We start from the raw sequence: 20630 nt of genomic DNA on the forward strand, positions 1-20630 counted from the left end.
ACAGTGGCCTCCGTGGGAAAAGATGGCTGCTGGGGCTGCTTGCTGGGCAATAAACGGATGGTGAGACACCCCCTGCTGCTCTTTGGCTAAAGCCTGGTGTCTGATCCTCCTCTCTGATGTGGTTTGTACTTTACCAGAAATACTGCAGCTGCTGGGCCTAAAGCAGCTGTTTGGGAAAGAAGGAAATTGAACCCAGAGCATGAGGATTTGCAGCAGCATCTCTCCATTCTTGCCTTTTCTTAGGCATTGTTGAGCACCTCCAGTTTCTTCTGGAAATCATTGGTGGTTCAGAGGCATGCAAGAATGTCCTGCATTTCAGCTGAATAACCTGGGCTCTGAGGGACAAAATCTGATGGTCCGTGGAGGCGTCTACATGCCACGCTGGTATGCCATACTGACAGCAGCAGGTAGAGCATCTCCTGTCTATATATGAAAATTTCATTTGTGGTTGGATGGTGGTCGTTGTGCAGATGGTTTGCTGATACCTGGCATCAGGCTTCACAGTTTGGATATGCCTGCATAGGGGGTCTAAATGTTTGGAAACCTAGAAGAAGAGACAATTTGGGATATGTTACCTAAATAGAAACAACTGAAATCAAAAATATCTTTAGTCACTAACTTCAGTATCATAGTAATATAATCTGATCTGGGTCAAAATCTAAGGAATAAAAGTATTAAAGTTCCCCTCAGGACCTAGACTACTGATAGCAAGATGATGAGCACTCAGCAAAAATAAAACAGAAGAGAAACACTAGATAAGAACAGCAATAGCTTTATGAATAGCAATAAACCACATCTAGACCCATAATGTGTGATTCAGACATGTTCAGTGAATTCATATGCCTTGTCTGGGAAATTCTACTCTTCTCTGGCTCGAGCCTCTGACTGAAGCAAATTTAAACTGTACACTTGCTTTGAAGAAAAACGTGGTTCTTACATAAAAGCCAGAATAGGGTATTGTGAACTGCGTGCAACGGGGAAAGACTCTGCTTGCACATGCTGCTTTTGCCAAGAGATTAATACGTTCATGGTAACAGCCGGTGCCTTTACAGTTTTCCTGGAGCTTAGTGAGGCAAGGCTACAGCTGCATTAAAAATTAAATGGAAAGAGCAGTCATAACTTGTAGGCAAACACAATGAATGAGCAATAATGGGCTAGCCAGGTCTTTGAGGACATAAATCTTTCCATCTGAGGCAGCCGAAGGACTTTGTAACCATATGATTAGTGCTTGTGTTTTGGTTGGATTGGAATGCAGTTAAGGATGTTGTGGGTTCACATCCACTTGCTGTAGGTGGTGAAAACCAGAATGAGCAGGATCCTGTGCAGCTCAGGAGCTGTTCTGATAACCACAGACAAAACAACTGCCAGGGTTCCTACACCATGAGGTGAGAAACAAAGGGAGACACGGCTTATTGTTCTAGTTGGGGGCTAAAGTGGAATGGCTGTGAAAGTATTTCCTTATCCACCAGCCTCTATCTTGTACTTTTTAATATATTTTTGATACAACATTCACTGGTTCTCATTCTCTCACACACACAATTGGTTTGTCACAGACATTGTGATAACTCCAGCAGCAGCTGAAGCTGTCCCACCAGAGCCGGCTGAGGTCCAGCCCAGCTGTGATCCACATGGGGGGCCAGAGGCTGAAGCAAGCAGAACTGGTTGAAATCCAGTTTGCTTGCCATGGCTTCAGTTCAGTGGCCTCAGGACAACTCCAAACAACAGTAGCAATCATGTTAATAAGATCATTGCTAAGACCTGAGCTGATGTATGAGAAAGTAGTGGAGGTTGTTCTACTAGGAGAATTGTACCAGTTCTTCTTCCCTTTCTCCTTTAATGACAAGGTGTTTGGCATATGACTTATTGCAATGGCCAGAGAAGAATGAGAGAGAGTTTTCTTATCTGTCCAAAATACACTCACAGCTGGTTCATTTCAGTTTTTTAATCCTTGAAGATCTCTAAAACTTTCTACATAAACACAGATGGACTGAGGCCATTTACTCACCGGTGTCCCCGGTTTTCTATGAATTATTGTTTATTATCAGTAGTGACTTTTAATTAGCTGAAAGAAGGCTGTAAATGTTCAGAAAGTACATAAACTAAAAAAAAAACTAATATTCTGATCAATAATGGCTGGCTGATATACGAAAAGGTCATAGCTGTCTTCATACGCAAATATACTAGCAGGCATTTTTGCCAGATTATTTATTGATGTTTCTAGAATTTAGCATAACTAATCAGTGGGAAAATGCTCTCCCTGCATACGTATGTCCCTCATTAAAACCACAGTCAGATCTGGTAGGAGTCAGTGTGGAGCCTGCTATAGCCAAGGTAATAAGAAGAGCAGTGAGCTGATTTCAGCCAGAAGTTTCTTTCTCACTTATTTTCCCTGATTACTCCTGGGCATCAGATAATTTGGGGTGCCATAACTGTGTGTGTCCTGACTCACTGGAGACTGCAGATGTTTTTTTGCCCAAAGCTCGTCTGGAGCCAACGTGGTAAGATCTGCAGCACTAAAGGTGCAGGGGCTTCATTGCCTGTATCCCAGAAGAAGCTGGCATCACCCTTGACTGACTGTATCTTCCTATCTTGGTGGAGAACATGCCTATTTATGCGTGGATTAACTGAATGTGACCTTCAGCATAAGTCCAGAATGAGGCTCGAATTCATACGTGTCAAACAGTTTAGATACTTACAACTCTAGTGGGAATCTTTATTTCTTGGAGGGAAATTTTTAAAGACAACATAATCAGCTACTTTACCTCAGTCTAAAGCACGAAAATATTTTCCCATCAGCTTCCACCAGAAATACTTCATTTTTTTCACTCGTCACCACAAGAGGAGAGGCAATTCGAAAACTCTCTCTCTCCAGAAGTGTGGAGAGATGGGAATTTTATTTCCTCAAAAGCAAGATGTCATAAAGCAAAGAGCTCTTTATTTGACCATACCATCCTGACCTGTCTGCCCAGTCTGCCACTGTCAAATCTCAACACTTCTCTGCACAAGCATCTCTGTCAATACTTTGATGTCCAGTATTTCTGTGTTTGCTGAAAAAAAAATAAGGTGACATCATAAAAGTCCTAAACTCTCTTAATGCTGAAAATCTGTCCTGTTATATTTTATGGTTGTAGAAGAGACAAGAGCTGTATATTGTTACTGGAGTTCTTTGTTGACTGCATAGCACTTAGACAATGGTAGAAACCAGCCACTTTATCTACTGAGCATCAATGGCTTGACCTCTGCCACTGGTCTTTATAATTCAGTTATTTTTAGGGCTGTTTTTTCCTCTCTGGCTGGGAGCTAATGCAGCCTCTCCCATGATCTCTGAATCCCTTCCAGAAGATGTCCCAGCCTCAGGCTAGGAAGCACCTACTTTCCCTGAGGCCATGGGCTCAGTACTCAGCTCAGCTGACTCATGTTTTCCATTGATCTGACCTCTGCACAATCTGAAACGGGGCTCAACAGCAAGAGGGGACTCAGGCTTACCCCATGGACAGTTTTTGAGCACATATCTCCCCGTACCTCTTGCTGCGGTAGCCCTTGGTGCACCATGCTGTGGGTGTTCTTCCTCCCTAGTCAGCATGGTGTGGGGCTGTGAGCTCACCATCCCACCTCTCCATCACCTTGCTCCCGGAGGTGATAAGGGAGCGTGGGTACTTCCTGGGTGTGGGGAAGTTCGTTGGGCTTGGTCTTTCATGCAGGTGCTAGAGGGGAGATCCTTGTCTTCTTTGGAGCACAGAGTAGCTGCAGGCACAAACCAACCACTTGTGTGGGGAAGAGTGGGGGATGATCTTTCACACAGGCCCTTCAGATGGGATGTCCTCTTGCTGTGCAAACACGTTAGAAATCAATTGTGTACAGGGGTTTTCCCTGAGCGCTGTCAGAAACATTTCCCCCCACCTCCCTTCCAGCTTTGCATGCCTCCTGCCTTTTGTCCTCCAGGCTCCAGGTAGCTGGATTCCAGTGATGCACTTCAAGGTGAGAGGTTCTGTAAGATACCAAGGCTGATATAAAAAATCACTGCTTTCTAAGAGTTAGTCCAGGTACACCTGCGTATATGAGAGTGGTATTATCTAGTGGTGCTGAAGAGGTAGGGCAGCAAACATTAAATTCTTACAGCCTTTTTGGGCAAAAGAATTTTGCAAAAGGAAAACTTATCCTCTCTGGCATCCTCTTGTTTCCTTTTTTATAAGGTACCTGTCAAAAAATATTTCTGACGGGCTGCTATAGCACGCCAGTTTTCTTCATATCTGATGCTTTAAGTTTAACTATATTTATCTTGTTTATGAAAGCTGACAAGGGATACAGCCATAATAATGCCAGCAGAAATTGCACAGCAATTTTACTCAGGTTCTTTTCAAGTCAGTGGAACTGTTAAATGAGATTAGTGCGGAAGAAGGGTTTATTGCAGCCATGAGAAACCAGATAGACACATATCACAGAGAACCAGTGATAGACTAAGAGGATCACATACAGAGACATTGTGCCAAGGGGGGATTGGCAGGATAACATAAGTGCATCTTTTAGTTCTGTGGAGCTGTGTCTTACTGTATTTCTGATATGGTTCTCCACTCATCCCAGCAGCTGTCTTTTCCTTTCCTTCTCCAACCTTTCGTATTTCTTTCAGTGCCTTATTCTGACACTGGTCACGCTTGTAGCTTGATGAGGTTTGTTAGGAGTAGTGGGGAACTGGAAACAATGGTCACTATTATTCTCCTTGCAACCCTTAGAGTAGCCCTAGAAAATCTGTGTTTTGGTGGCTATTGCTTTCTTTTGTTAGCTGTTTTCTCTCTTTAAAGGACATGCATTAGTAGGGCAGTAACTCACTGCTGAAGCTGTTATCTTCATAGATAGAGAATTTGGTGCTTTCCTTCACATATGCAAAGTGCTGTTGTTAAATATGTTATATATATGACATGTTTTATATATATACACCTATATATGGTGCTATATATGCAAGTCCATGTCAGCCACCACCAGGGACTGAACCAGAAGTTTCTGGAACAAAGGGCATCTTATGTGCCCTTGCAAGTTTAGCAGTAGACTTCTGCATAAGCTCCCATTCTCTCTGGAGTAGATGCAAGTAACAGCGGCTCACATAAGGACTCGTTGAATTGCTCCAGCTGGGATGCAGTCCTTTTCTCTGTGACTGAGTAGAAGCCCAGCTCATGCTCAGCTTATTTCTTAAAACCTACTTCCTACATGCTGTGAAAGGCTATTCACATCTCAGCCCTGGTGACAGGCAAAGGGCAAAGCTGGAAGCGTGTCCAGCTACCAGGTGGAGCCATCAGCTAATTTAGCTCCAGCAGTGATAGAGACTGATAGACACAATGAAGATGTAAGGAAGAGAGGAGCAGCTGGGCAGTGGACAAGGCTGTGAGACTTCCAGCTCTCTGGAACATGGTTTGAATTTCTTCCAACCATTCAAAATGATCTTTCACTTCTTGGCATAAGCTCACAAAGTTTCTTAGCTAAGCAAAGAGAGCACAAGTCTTCATTGTGCATGGATAAAGACAGACACTGGCCATTTGATTATTGTTGCTGAAAACATAAATGGGTGCAATGTTACAAATGCTACTGAAGGAAGTGAGAGGCTCCCTCATGAGGAGGCCTTGGATGCTATTTGTATCCAGAAGCATCCTGAGATGAAATCATAATTCTCTGGCTGAGTGACCATCCCTGCACTCTGGTGTGTTGTCTTTTAACTGCGCTCAGGAGGCTATTGATGAAAGCAAAGCATTTCCTTCCTCCCTACCAATATATTTTCCTTCTGTATCACCAAGGTTTCCTTGTGGATACGTGTGCCTTGCAAGGATGCTTGCAGACTTTCTTTTGCAGACCTTAGGGAAGGTTTGAACCCTCGCCTAATAAGTTGCTTTCCATACCCCAAATAGTTAATGAGCTAAACAGGAGAAGGATTATTCTCCAGATTCACAGATGATGAACAGAGGCACAGATAAACTACACAACTTGCTCATGGTTGTTCTGGAAATCTGTAACAGAGCCAGGCCTCGAACCCAAATTTCTGGTGTCCCTGTGCCAGAGCACAACCACGGTTTCTCTCCAAAGGTACATACTTGTAGAGTTTTAAGATCAGAGGAATGATCATCTTATCTAATCTGACCTCTGTGTCAGGTCCAATAATTTCTTTGACCAAAGCATATTTTACAGGACAGAGTACAGTCTTGATTTGAAGACACCAGGATAGAGGGAATAATTTTATAACGTGCCTCTGTACTCTGTTCCAATGGTTACTCAGCTTTGCTACTTATTTTTCATATGAATGAGTCTGGCTTTAATTTGATTCCTGTGATGCTTCTTTACTGCTAGATTAAAGGACCCTTCATTATCTGTTTTCTTCCTCTTCAGATGCAATTTTTTCATGTGCCAGGAAAAGTGGCCAGGTGAACAAGTGTGGCCTCACCTGGAGCACTGTGTGCAGTTCTGGGCGCCACAGTATAAAAAATATATTAAGCTGCTAGAAATTGTCCAGAAGAGGCTACGAAGTTGGTGAAGAGTTTGGAGAGGAAGCCATATGAGGAACGGCTAAAGTCACTTGGTTTGTTCAGCGTGGAGAAGAGGAGACTAAGAGGAGACCTTATCATGGTCTATGGCTTCATCACAAGGGGAGGAGGAGGGGCAGGTGCCGAACTCTTCTCTTTAGTGACGAATGACAGAACCCGAGGAAATAGGAGGAAGATGTGCCAGGGAGGTTCAGGTTGGACATGAGGAAAAGGTTCTTCACCCAGAGGGTGCTGGACACTGGAACAGGCTCCCCAGGGAAGTGTCACAGCCCCAAGCCTGACAGTGTTCAAGAAGAGACTGGACAACATCCTCTGACACATGGTGTGAACTGTGGGGTTGTCACACGCAGGGACAGGAGTTGGACTCGATGATCCTTGTGGGTCCCTTCCAACTCAGGACATTCTACCCTGTCCAGGAAACAGCTCAGATCTATAGCTTCCAAGAAAATCCTCTGTTTTACCTGTGACCCAGAGTCCATTAATGTGCATGTGAGTACATAGACCACTGACACATGCAAAGTGTGAAAGCAGAACACAACAGTGAGAAATGAGTGAATAACTATTAACCCCAGTTAAAAACAAAGATAGGATGTCATCAAACTTTCAGAGAAACAGCTAGAAACTTCAGAAGACACAAAACATGAAGAGAAAGAGCAGAAAGGCAGAAGAAGCAGAAGCTCATCAAGAACAAGGTTTAACCTATCCCAAGGAGCAAAATGACAAGCGACTGACAGCTGCCCATCCAGCAGAGACTCACTGGGGGGAATGCAGTGCAATAGCACATGCTGAATGTTATTAATGCTCAGCTTACTAGAAGGTTAGTCCCAATCCATTACTCCCTGTTTTGGCAATAAATATTGATTTTGTGCTTGTGAGTTGCATAGTGCTATTAAGCCCAGTGAAAGGCACCCAAAGAAAAGTGACACAAAGACTTGAGTGTTATTTAACATCCCGGGTGAAGTGAAATAGGGTAAATGCCCCTATTTTCTTCAGCCAAACCTTAAGAACCATTTTTCATAAGGCCCACGTTTTCTACCTTTAAGGAGCAGAAATATCACTTATCATTAGTCTTTGCTAACACAACTGCTCCCAGCTCACTGACCCCAACTCGGGTTTGGTTGGTGTGTGATTCAGCTGGGCCCAGGCAGAAGAACAGCATAGCAGCTATGCAGCACCAATGGAAAGACACGAAGTCTACAGAGAGAAAGGGATGAAATGTAGGAGGTGAAGTTCCCTTGTTTTCACAAATTTCCTTGATTTTTCTTCTCAAGTGTTGGTGGTAGAGCCTGTTATTTTCACTGTCAATAACCATTATAGTTCAAGGTGACATGAATGATGAGTCTACAACTTTGCATGCTCCACAAGAACAAGAGAAACTTCTTTTTGCTCAGCTATTCAGGACTACAGTGTGTTTTATTTTCACCTCATTGCACTTTTTGATCTCTGTTTACAGATTATGGCAAAGGATGTATGTTCTTGGCAGTTTTGAGCCTTGGACAAAATTCAGACTGCAGGGCAGGTTTCTCAGAAGATACATAACGTGTGTTACAGCTGCAAGTGCAAAAAGTGAATCCCAGAGAAAGCAAGCTGTAAAGTAAAACCTTGACCCCTTGTTTCCTCAGGGAAACAGGACAACTATTGGCTGCAGCAGCGTGGCATTACCTTTGTGATTTCAAATTGAAAGTATCAGTACTTGAAACCAGTACTATGTGAAATGTGGTATAATGAAATTTTCAAATCAGCTAGCTTAGGAATAAAGATAGATAAACCTATACCCCATTGCACAAGAAGAGCTTCTCCATTGTACATGACTGCTACATAACTGGTCACCACTTGGTCTTCGTTCTTCTTAAGTGCCAAATTTATTTCTTACAGGTGTAGCTTAGCTTTTCCTTTTCCCTCTACTGTGTACTTTTATAGAAAGGACATTTGGAATTCAGCCTTCTCAAATGATACACAACATCTATTTAAAGCAACGAAACAGAAAATCCTCTATAAAGTACGAGTTGCTGGAAAACCATTCCACATATTAGGAGATGTTACTAATGGGGGCCTTTTTGTGCTATTTTCTTTCCCAGAACCTTGTGAATCTAAATCAAATTTGGGCAAAGGTAAGAGATAAAAGGGCAGATAAACCGAGGACCCTTGAAAACTTAATATGAAAATGCTGAAAGCATCCACAGCTCCAGAATGTTCCTAAAGCCCTTAGTATATTGTATTATCTATTAACGCTATAACCTGCGTGATTTTTATTGGCTGAAAATAGATAAATAATGTTAATAAAGTCACTATACTGACTTCAGGAAACAGAAAACAAAATGTAACTGGCACAGGAAATGATTCCCCTAAAAACTGCAGTTATAATTCAATTTCTTCTTCTGTGGTTATCTTGTTATCAGACAAATGAAAGCTATCACCTGCAAAAGCCTGTTTATTCTTCAAGGGAGCAGTAGTTCTCTCCTGATCTTTGTTTTTCAGACATCAGGTGGAAAATACAGCAGATGCTTGCTGCCCTGAATGGGAAAACCAGCACTGGAACAGAGGAGGTGTTTCCAGTGCACAGCAGAGTGCACAGGAGGCAAAGGCTCTGGGGACTCAGCCTCAGATTCAACAGGACACATCACATGCTTAACTTCAAGCAAAATTTTGACTTCAGTAAGACTACTCTCATGCTTTAAAATGGACATAACTATAAGTACCTTTCTGCAGGTGCAGGAGCTAGGGTTGTAAAAAGCCCCAGAATTTCAGTATAAAGGGCTGAGGTAAAAACTACATGAGGAGTAAGGAAAGTCATTCAGTGAAAGTTATGAGTAGATTTTGCCTCCTCAGTACAATTGGCTTTGGGTAAATCTTCTTAAAAGTGCCTTTGGCTATAGGTATCTCACTATGGTGGGTTTATATTCTTGGTTTGAAAGCCAGCAGTCAAAAGCAGAGGGATTCCATAGGATTTCAGTCAGACAAGGTGGTAACGTGTTCTGAAGCAGCAGATGTATCCACTGGTGGAGACAGGAGTTTAAGGTCCAATAATCTACATTCTTGTAACGACCTGTGATCTCATAGCATTTCAGTGTCTTTCAAGAATCCAGAAGTCCTTTGAAAGTAGGTTTCGGTGCTCTTTTTGAGGAGAAATAAAAGAAACACTTGTGGCCATGACCTCACAAATTATTAATAGATTTAAAGATAAGCAGTCAGCCAAGCTCAGACCTGAGATCTAAGATGCAATTTAGACTTTTGCTGATCCTGATAGAGCGCCCATCCTCTGGGATTTTCTTTGTATGACACCAGTTCCTTCATACATAAGGTAATAGCAGCAATGGAAGGGAATACTTCATTGTAGCTTGCACAGGAGAAAACAGAAAGATGTGTGAGTACCACCTCACTACAGGACTGAATTAAATGAATATACAATTAAAATTAATGTTTTTGTGGAACTTGTGTCAACATCAGCTCCTTTAGATAAGGAGGAAACCTAAACAAACATAATGCCACCTTCTGTCATGGGTACACTTTCCACTAAGACAGTGTTGCCTTACTCAGTAAAAGGAGACCAAAATTCACCCTGTGTTAATCAAAAACATATTAGAATGTGACCTAGTACATGCACAGGTGAAATGCACAGTAATAGCCTGTGCAACAACAGATCTCAATTTAGGCCTCTTCTCTCATTAATTGCAGCAGTTTTGCTGGGAAGCACAAAAATCACATCACAAACTCCTCTGGGTAACAAAACCTTGCAGCTCCGTCTGAAGCAGGAAAGATGGGGAGGTTACAGGAGGACACGGTGAAGCCAAAGGAGGTCACTGGATGAGTCATTCGCACTCAGGTATTCGCAGCTACCATTTCCTGGTTCCCATCACTAGACAGCACTTGTCTTAGCGCATCATTCCCAGGTTTCTAAGATTTTATTTTAAAAGCTAGAGTGCAGACTTCGGATGATCACAGAATACCAATCACGCTCACGGAGACAGAGATTAACACAATCTGATGAACTCCTGCTGAACATCCTCCCCCCTCCGCATTGGTTTTCCTTGCTATTAATATGAGTCTGACATGGCACAATGTTAAATGAGATCAGGATAACAACAACCATGGGAGGTCAATAAATTCGTATGGTATATAATCAAATACGTGCCTTGAACAGGTAGATTCTCGCTTTATGAGGTCGTGGGAGTTAACTTTCATTTAGCAGAAATAAGTATTCAGCCAACTGAGGCCCTTCTCTTTTACATACAGATAGGCTCCCCAGTTCATCTGCATTCTATAAAGGCTTGTTATTCTTCCGTGTTTATCAGATTTGTGATAGCAAGGAGAACAGAAAACGTGTGTGATATCCGCCAGCTGGATTCCATCTGTCTTTTCTCTGTGGAGCTGGAGTTTCAAAGGCTACATCCTATCTACTGTCACACCTTCTCCCGACATAAGAAGCTAAGTGTAAAGTTTGGCCAAAGTGGTGGAAAAATGACATATCTTTTGTTCATCAAAACTATTTCCCTACCTGCATGAAAGTGGCATTCTTCTTGTTCTGGCATGCATGAGGTATTGTTGCACTGTATCACAACTTTCCTATTAAATAAAGGGAGTCTGGCCAAAATAATTTCAGAGAAAGTCGGGGGGTTTTTTGTTTTTCTTTTTCTTTTTGCCATTTTTTTTCTCGTTTTGTTTTGTTTATTATTTAATTGGACTCTGTGCATGTGTGTGTGTGTGTGTTAGTTTGCATGCTAGAGCAGGGAAACTGTGACTGACAAGTACAAGTACTGTTTGATTACAGTAGGGGATATGGCCTCACAGCATTTCTGGGAGGGGAGAAAACACTTGCCTGAATAAAAGCCCAATTTTTTTTGCTCTTGAAGTGATTGAGGCTCTGCCATTTGCTTCACCACAAGCCCTAAGGAACTGAGGAATTTAAGTTTCTCAGGATAACACCAAGGATGGAGCAACATTATTGCAAATTAGCAAGACTCGGTGATGTTTCCTTGCCCTGACTTCTAGAGCTCACTGTTCTTTGGGTTTGTCAGCTGCAACATTTCTGGTGAAGAGCAAACCACATCAGAGAGGAGAATGAGACACCCCAGTTTTAGCTAAGGAGCTGGGAGGTGTTGCCCCGTCCATTCATTTCCCAGCACAGAGCAGCCATCCTTTCCCACCCAAGCCACTTCACTCCTGGAGTCACAGAGCACTGAAAGGTGTGCAAGGCTGGGGCTGGTGCCCAAGTCCTTCCTTAGCCTCCTCTTCCTCACTGGTGTGAGGCAGATGTAGGTGCCCGGGAGCTCATGGAGCAGGGGGGGAACAGGGACGCCAGGGCAGATATTTGGCTCCAGACCTTCCCAGCAACTCTTCTTTCACCACCCTGGAGGATTTTTCCATATACCTTTGCAAATCTGTTCATTTACCCATGTATTATCCAAGCATTGTGTGTATTCTTTTATATATTTCACAGATGAAGGTGCTTGTTGCATGGATCAGAGGCACAGGAGTACTCTGGCTTTGGTCAACAAATTCATCTCATTTTAGTGGAAGATACAATTTATTTGGCTTATATTCAGCGGCACATACATTCTTTGATAATTAACCAGGTAACATCAAATACATGCCCAGGCATATCGTCATACAGGCAGCTAATGGACCACATACAAGCAAAAAGACCTCTGGTGTCTATAAATTAGTTATGCATCTATGGGTATTGCTAACTCTGCCCTGGTCAATAGCCATAGGAAGTAACATCTACCCAGAAAGTGTAATGAACTAAGGCTCTGAGCAACTTGCACTGACCTTTCCACTGAACAGCCTGTGATGTTATGGGTTCCTATTGAAAAACTAGGTCTTGTTACTAGCATGAGTACACATGTGCAGATGTATTGTTTATTTTGAAACCTCAGATAAGTCAGAATGAGCTTCGGTAGGTACTGGTTATGAATTCTTGTGCATACACATTTTTTTTTTTATTATGGGCACTCTTCTAAGAATACATAGGCATGGCTTCCACAGCCTGCCCTCTGTAGTTAAGATGGGATTTAACTTATTTCTGTCATGTACAAATAAACACTCAAGAGAGGAGTTTTGCCTCCCCAGAGGGTCAGAAGAGAGCTATAGCAATACCTTCAGCCCATCATGTTATCCCTCTCTGATGTACCCATATCCATAGACTACTTGGTTAGATGAGATGTCTTTTAGATAAATGGTGTTGAGCTAATTAACTGGCTGGGGCTAATTTAACATCTGTAACTAACTGCTTGATGATTTAACTGGAGAACTAGCTAAGCTTTCTCAAAATACTTCTCTGATCTCTTCCATCTAACTCCACTATAGCACAGTGGTCTGATGTACAATATCTCTCTTGGTGTTAGCCAGGAAGCCTGGAGGAATCTTGCAATATCAAGAGAAGCCAATTGGCTGGTTACTGAGCTCAACTTGCTCACAGTCAGTCCCTCATGTGCAGGCAAATCACTTCATGCTGTGACCCTTATATAGTACTGCAGGCAAAGTAAGGTCTTGGGAGACTTTCATGGTCAAAGCAAAACAAAGATGTGCTAGGAAACTAGCAAACTCAAGAAAAGTCTCATAAAAAGCATAAAGTGTTGATTCATGTATTTAGGGTGGAGGATCAAATGACCTGTTCTGACAAGGGGGTATGTGCTGCAAGTACAGGAGGTCAAGGTAGAGAGTTTGGGAAGGATTCCCACGGGACCTAGTCTCAGAGGCATAAAAATGCAAACAATCCTTGAAATAAAGTATGAGTCAAACAAGGATGGAAATCAAGCTGAGAAGCCCAGATATCTCATGAGTAGTTTAAGAACATGCCAGGCCCAGAGGCAACTCCTAAGTTACCAGCGCCATTGCCTGCAGATTTTGCAATGGAACCTATATTTCAGGATAGCTAGAACCCTACCTTGGATTTGGATCCTATGAGAATTGTTGCAGAAGAAGAATTGCTTACACCAACCTGAGGCATAGAAACGACATCCAGTCTCTATCAGAATTTGTTCTTAAGCAGATATGTCCTGGCTTGCCAGCCCTAGAGCATGGTACACGATCTTCTGTGAACAGGTAGAGTGTGAGCATTGGCAAGGCAAGCTCCTCTACAAATCCCTGTCTTGCCTTAGGGCAGCACTTCTCAGCATGATGAGTTTAGTCTTCCTGCCTATTCCAGTTTTGGCGTCTCTCTCCTCTTTGCTCCACAAAGGTTCTGGTTATCACATTATGTGAGCTGTTTCAACACACTCACCCCCAAAGAGTTCCTCACCTGACAATGGCCTTGTGATGCCATCCAAGGAATATCATGAGGATGTTTCCTGCCTTGGACACTTGACAAGCTAAAGAGACAGTAGGAAGAAGGAGGGATTATTATTAAGTGGTGAATTGACATGCCAAGAAATTATAGCAGGTTCCCCCCCTATCACTCAGCAAGTCTGCAGGACAACTGGGAGCGATGTCCACAATTTCTGCAGCCCTCTCTTGTTCATTAAACACAAACACCTCTCTTTTCTATTTGTCTAACGAGCGATATTTCAGTAGTAATTGTTACCTAATAAGCCACTGAACATCAATCGAACAACATCCTTCAGTCATTACAGACCTTGGCAAAATCTCTCATAGTGAACTAGGGAGACTAATTGGAGACTACAGATCTCAGCAGATGGGAATTGCTGAGGTTTATCCCTACAAGGCAGTGCATGCTGTATAGGACTGCCTGAACTAACATGAGATGGAGGCATACGCTGACCTAGTTGAACTCCTGAGGGTCATTTCATAGCAGTACACAATATATGGTAGAAAATAACTAAAAATTAAGCTCAGCATTATAGCATTTAAATCTAACATGGTATCTAGGTCTCCCTTAATGCTAAGATCCTAAATGGCTATACTTTTTTTTTAAATCCTTTTTAAAAATTTTATTTTATTTTAGTAAATTCCTTTTAAACAGTAACCCTGAAAGACTGACCATGGTCATGTAAGAAGGAATTTTCAGGAAGACCAGGAGTGGAGGCCTGTTCTTACAAGGTTTGTGGGTAGCTCTAATTGCAGGTTTAACCAACCTGTCCTGATCCTTTCGTATTTCAGATCAAGACAATACCTGTCTCGTTCTCAAACCCTGACACAGCAATTTTCATAATGCAACGTAGAGCTCAACTGAATCCTTAGTTACATCTCTGATATAAATAACAATGACTTAAATTTCTAGTCTAGCCACTTAAAATAATATGAAGTTAATGGATTAAAGGCCTCGGGAAAGACAATGTGTTACATATTTCATTATTTTCTTCAAACTGCTTTTGTAAACAGTCATAAAATATGCGATAAACAATTACCTTTAGATACAGAGCCAAATGCTGCATTTGTAACTCAAACACAATCAGCTAATACAAACAGACTCTCACAAATTCGTGATGACATGATTCATGATTCACTAGACATGCCAGGCCCTTCACCCTCTCTTCATGTGGCACTCATCAGCCCCTGGTGTACCATATGGGTCTTACTCAACACTTTAATTCAGTTTTGAATAAATTTTGCTTCCAAATGTATTGAGAAAAGGTCATGTCCACGTTATGCACCTCAATCCTCTGTTTCTGTCACTCTAGACCATGGTGAGCAGCAGTTACTGTGATGAGTAGCACTACTCAACACATCCCAGGAGATGGTCTTTCAGAAGTACACTATTTAATTTTGGTGTTAGGACAATCTCCTCCAGTTAAAAACACAAAGGACCCACATTTTCAGTGACATTTTGCCCTATTTTGAATAAATGTGCACTAAGACTGTCAACAGCCATACTTCTCTTGGTTTTTGAACCTCTGTAGGAGTTAACATTTACATTTTTTTGTTTGTTTTCCATTTCTCTTTTCCTTACTGCTTTCATTTAATAATACAGCTCCACCATAGAACCATGTGAAGTCACGTCCAAAAAGGCACTGTGTACAATGGTCCATTCACATTGGCCAGGATATTGAGCCAGGTCCCAGTGTTATGTTACACTCTGCATGCAAAGACAATAAGGGCAACTGCAAAGAAATCAGCTGTGAGGAAAATATATCTGTGTGGCAAAAGGAAGATGTGACTAGTGTCTGGCTGCTCATTTACCCTTAGGAGGTCAACTTATGCTGCCTTTCCCCACGAGAGACAGAGACCTCTTCGCCATTTTCCAAGGAGGACCCAGGATCCTCCACCCCTTTGCTATTCCACTCCTCCATAAGCAACCTTTCCTCCCTCCTCCTTGCGAATGACCCTTTTCTTCAGAAAATATTATTTTGCACCTCGACATGGATGGCCTGGACATCAGCACATGGATGTAGCCAGGAAATAAATCTTCGAGAGAGCCCAGCTTAAACGTGGGGTTGTTATCATCAGTTAATGTCTCTCTAGTAACATTTTCTTTGCTGGTCCTAACCTACACAACCAGGAACAACAAGCCCACCTTCCTCTTGCTTTGACAGCACTTGTTTAGGAGCCTTTCCAGGGTGTTAAACCACCATAGTCCTCTTCTTCCAAATGGCAATAGTGGAAAGGAATATTAGCAGAGTTTGGACTGGAGTTTAATTCAGGATAAAGATGCAAATGTTGGAGCAGCAGGGCAGGCAGCCAAGGCCTCTTTCATAATTGGGTGGGTACAGCAATGTATGTGGGAAGAATGGCATCCCTCAGACGTAATACAGCACAGAGCACATCCAGCACAATGTTGGCTCAGCTCTCACTGGCACCATCCTATTGCTGCTGTTGTTTGAGGCTCCCAGATCAGATGTAGCCCAGGCAAAGGTCATGCATCACACAACCCAGAGAGTGGGCAAACTCTGCATCTGGATGTGCTCAGCTTGGCTGCTTGCATATTGGGGTTGTTGGTTGGTTGCCCTTTGAGGTGAACGTTCAAGCAGGTGGCCGCAATGGCCCATGGCCCATGGTCCTCGCTTCCTTCCTGCCCATGAGTGTCCTCTATGACAAAACCTTTCCATGTGTTGCAAGCCAGGAGGGGACAGGAAGAGGGAGAAGGTGTTTGGAGAGATGTAGAGACATTTGCGAGTCAACTCTCCATGATCTGGATTGTGACTTCACCTCCCATTTGACTGCAGATTACATACTTAGAAAGTGCTGCTCAGGGGTGGTGGGATTTGAACAACAGCAACAACGAAATTAGGAAAAAAAATGCCTGTATAAGATCAGTGGAAAACCAGAGGGCTGTGGCACTTGCGTGAAGAAGTGATTTTAAACACGGTATAAGACACAACAATCCCTACTAGATTTAGGACAAGTTAATTTTTCCCTAACTTCCTTACTACTGTACAGGAAGAACTTGTACACATTGCACCTTGATCCTCTGAGTAAATCCTCATCAGAAGGGAGTCCTAGTTTTTGCACGGCTGTCTCAGAGACAGTTTTAAAGGCATGATTTCAGAAACCCCAATTTTCCTTCAGAATTACATAAAGTTAGAGGAATCAAACACGAATAAGACTAATATAAGGACCAAAAAGATCTTGAACAGCCAAAAGGAACCATTATGATTGTTCAGTGTCACTTTCTTAATGAGCTACAGGATCTTAGCCAGTAATTTGTGAGGCCAGGGAACAGTTTGATAACAAAGATCAGATCATTCCCAAGTCTGACAGCACCGGATATCAAATGAGCGATAGGCGCACCTCTTCCATAAACCTTTGCCCCTGAAATGGAGCCCATAAAACAAGAATAACACCATCTCGTAACAAAAAGTACAGCCTCTTATCACTGTACAGCTCTGTTTGTGGCAGAAATGGAAATTTGGAAAGCAGCTTTCAATGTAACCTTTACACCTAAAGGTAGCTCCAGCTCAGAGAAGACAGAAGCATGTCTCAGGGCTACCCTGAGGGCAGCTGTGAGTGCATGCACTAGAGAAAATGCTGGTTTCACTTAGCCAAAGCAGCTTTTCTGTGAAGACTAAGACTCTGTGGCTTAAGCTGGGATTCAGTTCATTCGTCTTGAGCCATCTAGCTTGAACCAGTCATCCAGTCTGCCTGTAGTCCATGGGGAAAGGCAGGCTTAGGCATTTCTCTTAGGAGGGGATGATTTGCCATCTGGAGGTGTCTGTCTTCACTGGCCATAGCAGGAACATGCATGAATATGTTTGGCTGAAGGCCAAATGTGTAGATGGATAAAGGCCAGTGAGGTAATTTCCAACCTGAGGCTGTACCAGTGTAACTTCATGCCAGGACTGATAAGGTTGCTGCATGATTTTTGACGAGGTTTCAAGGAACACGAAGGCTGATGTAAGACTCCACCCCAAAATGGAGCCCTAATAGCCACAGGTTTTTCTCACAAACTTGGGAACGTCACTTTATTGTGATTTTTAGGAAAACACCAGATAGGCTCACAAGCAGATAGGCTCAACTTCAACCACCTTGCAGGATGGAGTTACCATCAGTGAGGTGAAGAATACCGCTGCTCCTCTGAGACACAGCAGCACATGCTCCTCAAGGGTGTCTTGACTTTACAGGACCTTTCTCTGTCATTTTCAGAAGAGGTAAGATTGTGTTTTCCCTTGGGAAACAGCAGGGAAAACAGATTGTAGGAGTCCTGGGTTCAATTCTCAGCTCTGCTTGAGGCAGTTCAGATCCTGCATCCCTGGAGAACCACAGGATCTCTTCCATGGACCTTGTGCTAATGTGTAACAAGGGACCACAAAATTCACATGGCCAGAGAGATCCTGTAGCACTGGGGTTAGGGTATTTTTCTGAGGGAGAGGATGAAGAACCTGTGTCCAAGGGGTCACCCACATATTTTGCATTCTGGGAGCAGGGAGAAGGGGGACCCTCACAATACACCAACCAGATCCACTTTGAGCTACACCTCACTATCTTGATCAATAGCAGAGAATGAAAGCTGGATTTCTGGCAGAGCCATCCAGGCCATCCATCACAAAATCCATAGTTTCATTCACCAAACTAATGTTGCCGAAGAAAGTCTTGCTGGCTGTTGCTGACGAAGCCTCCACAAGCTGTATCAGAGGGCTCTAGGTCAGACAACAAGCTTACAGTGTGGCTCATCACCTTCATGCAATGCATGATTTTACTGGATTCTTTCCTACAAAACCAGTATGTTAATGAATATTTGGCTTTATGGTATTTATTTAGAAATAAATATTTCCTCTGTCTTTATTTAAACATGGCTTCCCATGCAGATCACTAATCTGATCTAAAGCAGTACATGGACTGCCACAAAATGCTAAAGAACTGAGCGCAAAACAAGATATCTGAATTGCAGAGAGGGGCAGTGTGGGGATGGGTAAATCCACTTGGGCCCTTGAGCTCATACAGTGTTAGAGAGTTTAACTCTGCAAAGTCTGGCTACTAAAAGGCACCATACAATATCTATATTTCATCTTTAATGAGGGTGTCCTTCTATTACAGCTCTGGTTTCCTTATGCTCAGTTTCTATAAGTAAAACAATGTCTGTTGCTTGCACTGTTTGAAATACAGGGAAAAAAAAATGTTCACTGGAAATGGAATTAAAACGGGAGAATTAACCTCATATGTGCTGTAACTCTGTACACTGTGGGAAGAACAGCCTGAATCGAACAACAGCAATAACGTCTGGGTTAGGGCATGAGAAAGACATTGAAGCTGGCTCAGCTGAAAGATGCTATTGATTATTTCCCTTTTTTTATTATTATTCCCACTAAAAAAAATGAAGTTTTGTGTATGCTTTACGTATGGCAAAAGAAGTTAACCTCCTCTGTTGCAGTCTAAGTGGATTTGACACTAAAGGAGGGGGTCGTCTGACACTTTTTTAACTCTCAATCTCCCCTGATTATAAAGATAATACTTCTTCCCTCCCCCCTCTTTTCCTCAAATGTCCCACGCATTCCTCTGTCACCAACTGATTTTTGTCATTTGGTGGCTTTCTGTGTTGTCAATACTGTTCCAGTCCACATAAATTTAAACAGGTCTAATAATACTGGAGGGTGTCTGTGGTTGCTTTTAAAGGGAGTTTTTTGGCCTCTAAAAGGCCCCATCTCTGTGATTATTTTCTGCCCAGTCGCTGTGTACAAGCCAAGACCTCAGCAGTGTGGGAGCGTGACAGTCTTGAGACATTTCCACAGCACCCAGGGGCAGTAAATTAATGCTGACATGACCCACCAAGCACATGGCAGCTCCATTGTCAGAGCTCGTCTAACAGGAGAGATTGAATTTCACACCGCGTTTGATATTAAATCTCTCCCAAGCACAAGCTGGCTTGGCTGGGTAGAAAAGGCATTCAAGGATGGGCGGTGAGGGCCTCAGCAAGGGAAGGTGCTAAATACTCACTGCCCTCATTTGAAGCATTACCATCCAGCCTCCACCTGATCTCAATGGGCAGCAGATGTTACGGGTGCGTCTGCCTTGTCCCTTATAACTGTCCCACTGCAAAACCAACAACTCCACCACGTCCCATATCTCATTCCCCCCTGCTCTTGTTACAGCCTGCACGCTTGCTGTGTCTCCCCACAGGACACCTCCAGCACCACCACTCTGATCTCCTGTGTCCCCTCACCTTCTGCAATGTCCCAGTGTTGTTTTACTTGTTGCTGAGCCAGGAGGAGCACATGCTGCTTTGCTGGCCGACCCAGGCTGACTGGTTGGCCAGTAAATGGATCTTTCTTGGAAAGCAGAGAGAGAGATCACCTTTGACTTGAGTCAGATGCCTGAAATAAATAAGTTGTTTCAGCTCTTCACTGATCACACAGGAAGTGCTCTTTGCAATAGGGACACTGTCTTCTTATAAGCTGGTAAAACACAGTGCTCAAAACATTACATGCAAATGATATATTTTGAAACCGAAATGGATAACTAGACTGAAATAGTCCAATCGGGAACCAAATTGAACTCCCTATTCAGGGAGTTCACCTTGAGACAGATCAATGTGCAATTTTGCTGATAGATTTTAAGTGAAAATAAAGGGCTTTCGAATCAATTTGCATAACTTTTCTCAGAGGGCACTACATTTCTCCCAGTTATCTGATACCAGGCTAAGAATTTTCAGTCTTATAACTCTAAAGTACATTCGACTCTCTAGCAAGGCCACCAATCTTGATCTGAAGACAATATGGGATGGAGCAATGGCTGTTTCTTTTGCCAGTTTTTGTTTCAAAGGTTAACGATTGCCAC

General features: G+C 42.8%; 1 long non-coding RNA gene across 1 annotated transcript; it reads left to right on the forward strand.

Annotated features, from left to right (window-relative positions):
* The first annotated feature begins 209 nt into the window (after positions 1 to 209).
* Positions 210 to 11395, forward strand: LOC139827893 (uncharacterized). Its single transcript, XR_011739016.1, has 5 exons — positions 210 to 407; positions 6370 to 7341; positions 9003 to 9179; positions 10200 to 10347; positions 10817 to 11395. It is a non-coding gene; the product is annotated as an uncharacterized lncRNA (long non-coding RNA).
* Positions 11396 to 20630: the final 9235 nt, after the last annotated feature.

This window comes from Patagioenas fasciata, chromosome 4, assembly GCF_037038585.1.
Source record: "Patagioenas fasciata isolate bPatFas1 chromosome 4, bPatFas1.hap1, whole genome shotgun sequence".
NCBI lineage: Eukaryota > Metazoa > Chordata > Aves > Columbiformes > Columbidae > Patagioenas > Patagioenas fasciata.